Source organism: Dipteris shenzhenensis, chromosome 14 (assembly GCF_047967505.1).
Source record: "Dipteris shenzhenensis isolate YYH24624 ecotype China chromosome 14, Dip_SZ_1.0, whole genome shotgun sequence".
NCBI classification, from domain to species: domain Eukaryota; kingdom Viridiplantae; phylum Streptophyta; class Polypodiopsida; order Gleicheniales; family Dipteridaceae; genus Dipteris; species Dipteris shenzhenensis.
In genome coordinates, this window is record NC_141609.1 from 33,954,386 (window position 1) to 33,963,712 (window position 9,327).

Genomic DNA, 9,327 nt, shown 5'->3' on the forward strand with positions numbered 1-9,327 from the left:
AGTGGAGGAAGATCCAAGGAAGGAAGGGGGACGAGTAGGAGGAGGGGGAATCAGACCAATGGCCTCTTTGGCAACCTGTCGCCGTTGTATAGGAGCCCGAGTACCCTAGGCCATTGTCTCTGGTGGGTTTGTTGGATATCAAAGAAGATCTCACCCTCAGAGATCTGGGGGCATCCTGAGGGGGAGCCATTGTCTGCTTCCTTGCATCAAAGAAGCTGTTGCCCACTCTGCCATCATGCATTGTCAGAGTCTCGCTCACCGCCCGTGATTCTTGGTGTCCCTCTTTGCAAGTTTTTTTTCTCTCTACCCTGGTCCACCCAAGGAGTCCAAGAATCTTCCTGCTATTTGGATGGAGGTTGGACTGTATCTACATGAGCTTGAGAAGGGGGGAAAGTTGGCCTTACTTCTATGACTAGCTCACACCAAATGGTCTATTTGTGTACACCTAAGGCATTGGTCTAGTAGACTAGATACCTCAACTCCCTACCGAATCTCCCCACCATCTAGAGTCTTGAGGAAGATCTCCTCAAAAAGAGTCTTTGGGCACTCAAAGATTTCCTAGAGTTGAGGGACCCCGTCATCTGTTGCAATCGAGGCTACTGAAGGTGGAGGGGACTCAAGAACCATGCCAAAACATCCCCAAGGGAGGGGAGGATAGGTTGTTACTCCTTCAAGATCCCCAAGAAGAGAAGTGTCACCGAAAAGCATGGCACCAAATGCATCGAGCCCATATAATCAACTATTAATCCATGATACCAAGGAATGAAAAAAACCAAGTGCAGACAAAGGAAAATGCGGCTCTACTCCACCAAATCTTGGGAAGTGTCAAGGGAGATCAATCGGAGAAGGAAAAATCTTTTGCCATAGATTGTAACCATTTGAATGTGGGGCTCTTCTCCACTAAAGCTTGGGAAGTGTCGCGGGAGATCAGCTGAAGAAGGATTGTTACCTCCAAAATGTGGTCACCCTCATGAGCCAAGCTTGTCTACATCCAATCACAAAAGTGATTTCTTGTGGGGCATGAGGCCAATAATGCACTGCCACAACTCTATCCTAAAGGCACCAAACTGCTACGGTCTTTCAGCTGCCTTCTTGCCTTTTGGGGAAGGGATAATTTGAGTAGAAGTGGGAGTTAAGGGAGGTACAACAAGAGCCCCCAAGAGATGGAAGATGGAGGTGATTGGATGGGAAAGCCCATCTTCTCCACTCCCTCTCAACTATCTTACTTCAGCTCCAAGCGCTAAGCAAAAACTACACATGTGATGGTGACAAAGTTGGGGTAACAGCCTCTCTAAGATTTCCTCAACTCCTCATAACTTTTTTCTGGGTTGCGAATCTAGCCAATCAATTGGCTTTTCCTTGATCCTTGGCAAGACTGTGACTGGCACTTTGCCAAAAGGCCACAACTTTTCCCAGGGGAAAGCGATGGATTTGGCAGTGGTGATCTTACTAAACGTGATAGAGACTTCTTTGGCAATAGGGACGGGTAGAGCATCCATGCACCAGTGGAGGAAAAAACGGGGCCCTCCCACCAAGCCCTGCAATCAAGGCATCTAGAGTCGGGTTTTTTGCAATCCCCGATTGACAGACCAAGGGTGGAGCTAGTGCTTCCAGCTCTAGGAGTGAAACTAGAAGTCAAGGTGGAGAGCTTTGACTTCAAGCAAAGATTCCAAAAGACAAGAAGAGCAGCATAGTGGCCATGCAAGAGGCACCTTGATGCACTTGCAAGAGAGACCTCAAATAGAGGCAAGGCAAAAAAGTACGACACACATGAATGGTGGACAGGGAAGACAGACAAGCATACAAAGGAAACTTTGGAGATCATCAGAAGGAAGAGAGCTAATGAGAAAGTTCCTTTCCTCATAACGAGTGATGCAACTCTTGTTGCTAGCTCTGAAGAGAACTTGAAAATTATCAAGCAGCATGATTAGGACTTTCTCTCCACCTTTATTGTCCCAAATGAGGCAGTTAAGAGGGCAAGAGTCATGTGTCAAGAAGAAAGGGAAAAAACAATCTAGAATTTTGACTTCTTCTATCTGGAAAGCCCCTCGACCTTGGAGGAACTCATGTAGGTGTGATGGTAGGGGGTAAGACACTAGGGAAAGATGGGCTTCTAATTTTACAAGACATTTTGGGACCTTGGGTGGGGCTGTGGGTGTGATGGTAGAGGGTTAAACACTAGGAAAAGATGGGATTCTAATTGAATTTTTAAAAGACATTTTGGGACCTTGGGTGGGTCGCTACCTCCTATTGGTGTGCCAAGAAACTATAGCTAATCATTCTCTTCCCCTTCAGGTGGATATATGGATCCTTGAAGAGCAGAAAGGCTTCATAAAGGGTAGACACCTTCTAGAAAAGAGAATCAATATATGGGAGGAGTGTAAGTATGCCAAGAAACAAGGCAAGTTATTTGCTTCTTAAAGGTGGCCTATGATAGGCTAGTGGTACTTTCTCATTCAATCTCTTTAGGATATGGGATTAGATCCTCATATGTCATTATGATAGGTAAGAGTCGGACTTCTGTATCAAGTCAAAGGAGGAAGGTGGTTTAGGGGTTGTGGACGTTGAACAAGTTGCTATGCCAAACATGAGGTGGAAAACATGGTAGGGGGGCAGCTGGTGGAATGTGGGCACTTCTCTATTTTACAAGATGGAATTTAGCTAGGTCATCCCTACACCCTCCTCTACCATTGAGGAGGTCTTTAGAGTCCTTAATAGCATATGGAATCTCCTTGATAGTAAAGCCTATCAAAAACACATATTTTCTAAATCTGGAGTAAGGCCATGTTCACACTTCTCTAGCTCATAATGCACATGGCAGTTTGAACTAATGCTAGAGGTCTTGTCATTGGAAATGAATACAGGAATTGCAAGAGGTGCTCAGGATCAACAAGGATATTTTTCACTGGTTTGTAGCCTACCCCTATGCCACAAGAGTTGGTGCAGATTCACACAGGGGAACCTTTCTAGGTGATGCCCTAAATATCAAACATGATAGCTGGGTGTAGATCAAAGCTCATGCCCTTTGGTTCATATGAAATGTAAGTGCCAGATTGGAAACCATGCCTTAGCCTCACATGCTCTTGTGCTACTGATGTGAAGGAAGAACCAGTTTGATAAGTTAGTTCTCTTAGGATTTCTCCATGTTTTGAACAACAAATCCCTATATGCTTCTAGCTATGGAATTATGTAATAGTCTTAAACTTTGCCTTGGGAAAAATTGCTTATTTTCCTCTATAGGGACACACAAGTCTGTATTAAGTATTATTATTCGCATGCCAATAATGCTGTACGTGCAATTAAAACCCCAAGCCATGCCACTTCATGGCGGCTGCAGTAAAACGTGCATCTATCAATACATTTCTCATCTATTGTATTAAATGGTGCTTCAATCCGAATGCTCACTACAGCTTATTTGAAGTCCTTCGAGGTAGAAAAGAATGCTCAATCTATGCAATGTCATTGTTGAGAATATTCAAAGTTGCCAATCAATTGGAAGTAATCCTTGATCTTCAAGGACTTTGTTTGTGATAGAAAAGTGCCTGCACTCAAACATTCAATGAGGTAAATGCTCACTAACTTAGCTTTAAAGTAACAAACTCTTTGCATTATTGCAGTTTGTCTACCTCAATATAATAAAAATGAATTCTAGAGTACCTGCAGCTAAAAAATCCTTTGTGGGCTGAAATGCCTGATGGATGAGCAGCCTTAAAGATGTGATGGGTTGTTTTGTTGAGTAACCTGTTAAAAGTCCATAATACACACATAATCAACTGGGAAAGACGATGAAAAGCCTCAAAATTCAATCCACAGACCGAAAAAGCACCTGGTTTTCTCTTGGGCTGAATTTCCCCACAGGAGAAAAACAACATCAGATCTTTGCTGTGCTATTACTCGAATGGCAGCATCTGCCCTTTCTTTGCATGAGAATTTGCATGGCCTTCACGTACTGCAAGTTCAAAGAATCATATGAGCCTACTGTTGGGAATTCCAGCCATGAGCAAACCGTCCAGATCAGACAAATATAACATCTAAGGATATGATACAAGGCTACGAGAAGATGTGCCATTAACACATCCTGCGATTTGAAATCATATTCACCTGTAAGAACAGTATTCAGCAAAAGCACTCCCTGTTCAAAACCAATCAGAAGTAAGATATTTGACTCTGATTTCCAAAGCGAAGCAACATGTTTGGTACAAGCTCAGAAGTTTCAGAAAGAGAATGACACCCAAGTGGAGATTCATAAATAATGAATCAAAACTGACTATTAACTTGCAAAGTTGATTCACGATCTTAAAAGTGAAAAAAACATGAACTGCCTTTCAAAAGATTAAGCACCAGCTTCACACCTGATGTGCCCATTTCTCCAGGTTTCCATGTGATGGAAGTGAACATCCGAGGTCACTTTGAATCTCCTTGAAGATGTTCAAGAGACTTGATGGGACTTTCATACCCTTCTCAACAGAGAAAGAAAGGCCCATGGCTTGGCCTGGACCATGATACGGATCCTGCAATACATGCATATAATTCAAGAAGCTACAAAGGGATCCTTCTATAGTCTTTCTCAAAACACTTCCACTACTCAAATATTTCCAATCAGGCTGGTAAACTGAGGGACAAGAATCTCTGACCTAGTAAAAAACCACCTCAGACTTCTCGTATATGTAGATGGACTAACCTGGCCAATAATCACCACCTTTACTTTTTCCAACGGACAAGAATTGAAGGCACTGAACAATTTAGCAGGTGGTGGATAAATGGAAATTCTTCCAGCTGCTTCCTGGCTTACAAATTGGTATAAATTCTCCATGTAGGGCTTCTGAAACTCTCTTTGAAGGGCTTCTATCCATGTCTTCTCCACAAGTAAACTTTCCAATTTTGGAAATGGAAGACCTTTTGCTGATTACACAATGTGAAGACATCAGTAGACGTTACTATAGCCATGTCTAATGAGAATGACTCTTCAAGAACTAAATCAATAATAGGCAAACGAGGATGCATCAGACTAACAAGGCTGTAAACCCTTTGAGAAAAGCCTTCAAACAAGGAAAGCAACATGGAGTTTGCTATCAGAGAGAGTTCAAATGGTCCACGGTTGAAGTCTCAGACAGGAGTTTGTTGGACACCCTTGAGCAGAAATAGTGCTACCACTAAAAAAAGACAGCTCTACATTTATTTCTGAGCACAAAGACGCAAGTACCTTGGGCCTCGGCGACCCTCTCTTCGCAAACTCTCAAATTGCGCTTTGCAAGTGCAGCAGCCTTGTTCAACTCCATCCTTATTTTCTGCCCTTGGCTTAGAATGACGTTCGCGTCTGCTGTCATGATGTTCTCGTCTAGCGCATCCATCTCCATCTTTCTTTCCAGATCTTCAGTTAACTTTATTTGATGTCGGTCGCTCGAAGTAGCATCCCTACTTGTCTGAAGCTCTTGAATTGCGTCCACATGCAGCACTTCAGCACAATCTGACTCGCAGGCCTTCTCGGTCTCTAACCTAATACCATGTTCTGGGGGCGTCTCCTTTATTGGCTCTGTATTATTGACAGAGTCTCCTATACCATCGTCAAATGCTTCATCACTATAATCTTCCGCGCAGCTCGGAGGTAAACAAGCAACTGCCTCCAGAAATAATTCTTCTGCTGTTTTCATCCTGGGACCAATCCTCGGGGGAGGATGGCGCAGCTGCTCATCGCCATCGTAACTCTCGGGCAATCCAACTACTGCGTCCACAAACAATTCTTCTGCGCTTTTAAGCTGGTGTTCATCTCGTAGAGCAGAATTCTTACCTCGAGCCGAATCGGTTTCCTTCCTCATCTTAGAATCACTCCTCACTGATTGGAGCTTAGCAATTGTTTGAAGGCGAAGGTCATGACCGTATGCGACATCCACTCGCCCACGCTTAGTAATGGAACTAGAAAGGTGATGGGAACTGGCAAGATCTCGCATGGGGCAAGAGCGGAGGAGAGGACCAGGGAGGTCTTCGGGCAACCGGAGTCTTTTGGGGAGGCCTGCGATGGCTTTAGCGGAGGAAGCCATTTCGACAAAAAGAGGCTTCTGGGGAGGAAGGCAGAGCCGTAACATTAGGCAATTTCCTTCGTCAAGAAGCTCAAAATGGTAGAAGAGGAAATGCAGAGAACATTCAACAATCGAAGAAGAATGCAGATGATCAGATTCACAAATGATGTGGTGATTTCAATAATAGAAGAAGAAGAAGAAGAAAATGACTAAGTCCACACAAGAGTTCATATCAGAAGAAGAAGAAGAAGAAGAAGAAGACGCCTAAGTGCACACGAGTTCATATGAGAAACTAGATATCCAATTTAGTGCACAAAATATGAGAAGAACGAATTCATTCGAGAAAGGAGATATCCAATTTTAGTGCACACAAGAGTTCATATGAGAAAGGACATATCCAATTTTCCCTCCAAATATCTCCCATAGTGAAGAGGGGTCCAAAAGGTGATGTGGCACTCACTTGCATATGCACTTTGTGAATTCCAAGAGGGCACGGCAAGGGAGAGCGCCTTAACATTAGGCAATTTCCTTCGCCAAACAAGCTCAACATGATAGAGGAAGTGCGGAAAACATCCAACAATTGAGGAAGAATACAGAAGAAGATGAGATTCACAAATGAATGTGGTGATTTCAATAGAAGAAGAAGAAGAAGAAAAAGAAAGTTCATATGAGAAGAAGATATCATGCCCTCGAAAATTTTCCTCCCAAGGGGTCAACCGTGCACATGTAGGAGACAAAGGGCAGAATGCTGATCAACGATGCTGGCAAGCCACAACAGATTTGGCAAGAGGCATCGATTGTGTGATTTCGGCTGGAGTTCCATCTTAAGAGTCACTTAAAAAGCGCTGCCCATCTTATTTTTTGAATGAAGCAACTCTTGCACTTGTAGGTTGCAATCATGGCTCACATTGAACTTTTTGTTTTTATCCTAATTGCATTCTATTCTCTTCCTCTTTCTGTAACAACTTTTCTTGGAATTGCATTAATTTCTTTTTTTGGTTATTGCATGAGAATATTATTTGAAAAATGAAATGTCCCACTACTGCTTTCCATTTCCCTTTGCTACTCTTCTAATGACATACTAGTGAATAGCTCTAACATTTGTTGTGTAACTTGAATTTATGAATTGGAAGGCTTCCTTGTCCATATTGTTTGTACAATTGGCTCCCATGCATCTATAGTGGATCATGTCCCTTTTTTTGTCTCAACTTTCGTATGCTTTCAGTTGTGGAATGCTCCATTGTTGATGTGTGCTTGGATCAACAGCTTTAGTCGTCATAGTGTTCTCTTACACAGCTTGCGTGGGTGCAATGTCTGTCACGTCTAGTTCTATATGAAGTGATGTTGCATTTGAGTTGTATTATTTTTCTTCTGAGTTCCTCATTGTCATCCATAGTAGTTTGCAATGAATATCTTTGCCTTCCATATCTTATTTAGTGTTGTTGGGGCTTCTAGTTCTCGTACAAGTTATAGGTGAAGATCCAAATGTTCTATTCTCTATAGTGAGGCTACTATAGAGGCTTCTTCTTGGCATAGATCTATGCTAATGATTGATTCCAACATATGAGAAATATATATTTTTCCATTATAAGTGGTTCACATATGCGCAACATTACTACCACATGCCTTGTCTAGTCCTACATCACTTGTCAGCTCACAAGGGTGAGAGTCTTACAGACTGATATGAAGTGTTTTTCACTCCCCTTATGTTTATGGCTTCTACTAAGAATCATGTTGCCTCTTTATGAGTGGGATTTTGGATCTCGTATGCTTCATTCCATCATTAGAGACGTTTGTGCCAAGCGGGAACTAGTCATGGACTTTTGAGAATTTTGCATCTAGAGGCCTTGAGGGTTACTTTTGTTCTAGAATGGTGTATCTTTGAAAATAATAAATAATAAATAATAAACAGTAGCCGACTTTTATTTTTCCCCCCCAAAATGCGATTTTATATAATTTTGTCAAGATAACTTTTTACATCATGATAAGTTCTCTACCCTTGGTCAATAAAAAAGGGGAGAAGAAGCTTTCAAGAATAGAAGTAGGATAGAAGTATAAATCGTGAATCTGCATCTTGTGTCTCCTCTTTGAGTACCACATGGGTGATAACCTTAATAACAACCATGCCCGACACGATAGGGTAGAGGCAATGGTTTGTTCTTCCTCTGTGCTTGGGGGTAACACCTGTGGGTTGTGTAGTAGTCTCCGTCATCCTCTGTAGAGATTCCAAGAAACTTTCTTTTGATATATTCTCATTTTGAACCTTGAAAGACACACTTGCAGGGTGGGTACAGGAAAGTGCTCCTTTGGGCATTGGTCTCTGTTGTACTCAAAGTTTATGGCGACCCACCAAGAGTCACACCTGGGTCACGTCATGGTCACCTCAGCAACATGCCAAGTTGTTAGACCTTGGTCATACCTAGTCGCAGCGTGTTCACATATGTTCACATCTTGGACACATGGAACAGACTTGGACATGACTTGACATGGAACAGACTTGGACATGACTTGACATGGACATGACATGGACATGACTTGGACATGACTTGACCTGGACATGACTTGGGTATGACGGAAGCAATACATGACCGAAGAGTGCCAAACCTCAACCTCGACTCACCATGGTCAAAGTCAATCAGAGGGAAGTACTAGCGCAATGGTACACGGGATACACCTCTTGGTGCACATGGGAAGCAGTCCAACAATTAAGAGGCATAGGTGGTGCACCAACCCTCTCAACCAACTAGTGTCAGGAGCGCATGGAATAGACAGGAGAACACATGGAGCACGGGATTCACTGACACAGGATAGGCTGGAGTGTTGCGGAAGCCATCAAGGACAGAGCGGCCCACAAACGGTGGAATGGCTAAGGATGGCTAAGGGTGCAAGAAGACATCCAATAGGGAGAAGGAGAGGAGATGGGTAGCGGGGGGTGGAGCAGAGGAGGAGAAGGTGAAGAGGGGGAAAGGGGAAAGGGAGAAGGACATTCTGGCAGGGGCGAGAGGCGGGAGTGAAGGAGTGAGAGGCTAGAGTCAAGAGCTTGCCTCGTGTGTATCTTCGGGGAGTGTATCAGTCATCTTGCTTTCTAATGAGTTATGCTACTTCCCATCTCTGCTCGCTACTCCAAAATCTCTTTTCGTTGTGTTCTCCTCCCCTCCTCTCCCTTCACCTGGTACAACGGACCTGTGTCATGTGGTTGAAGTTCCTTGTTGTTCATGTCGAGGGATGGCTTTCATGATGTTGTTCCGCTTTGGTCTTCTTCTTGTTCACATCACTTCAGCACTTGTACCGCTTGCACATAGTTGACACC

At 43.3% G+C, this 9,327-nt stretch overlaps 1 pseudogene; it reads right to left on the minus strand.

Moving 5' to 3' along the window:
- Nucleotides 1-3,280: 3,280 nt before the first annotated feature.
- Nucleotides 3,281-6,038, minus strand: LOC147894514 (uracil-DNA glycosylase, mitochondrial-like; annotated as a pseudogene).
- Nucleotides 6,039-9,327: the final 3,289 nt, after the last annotated feature.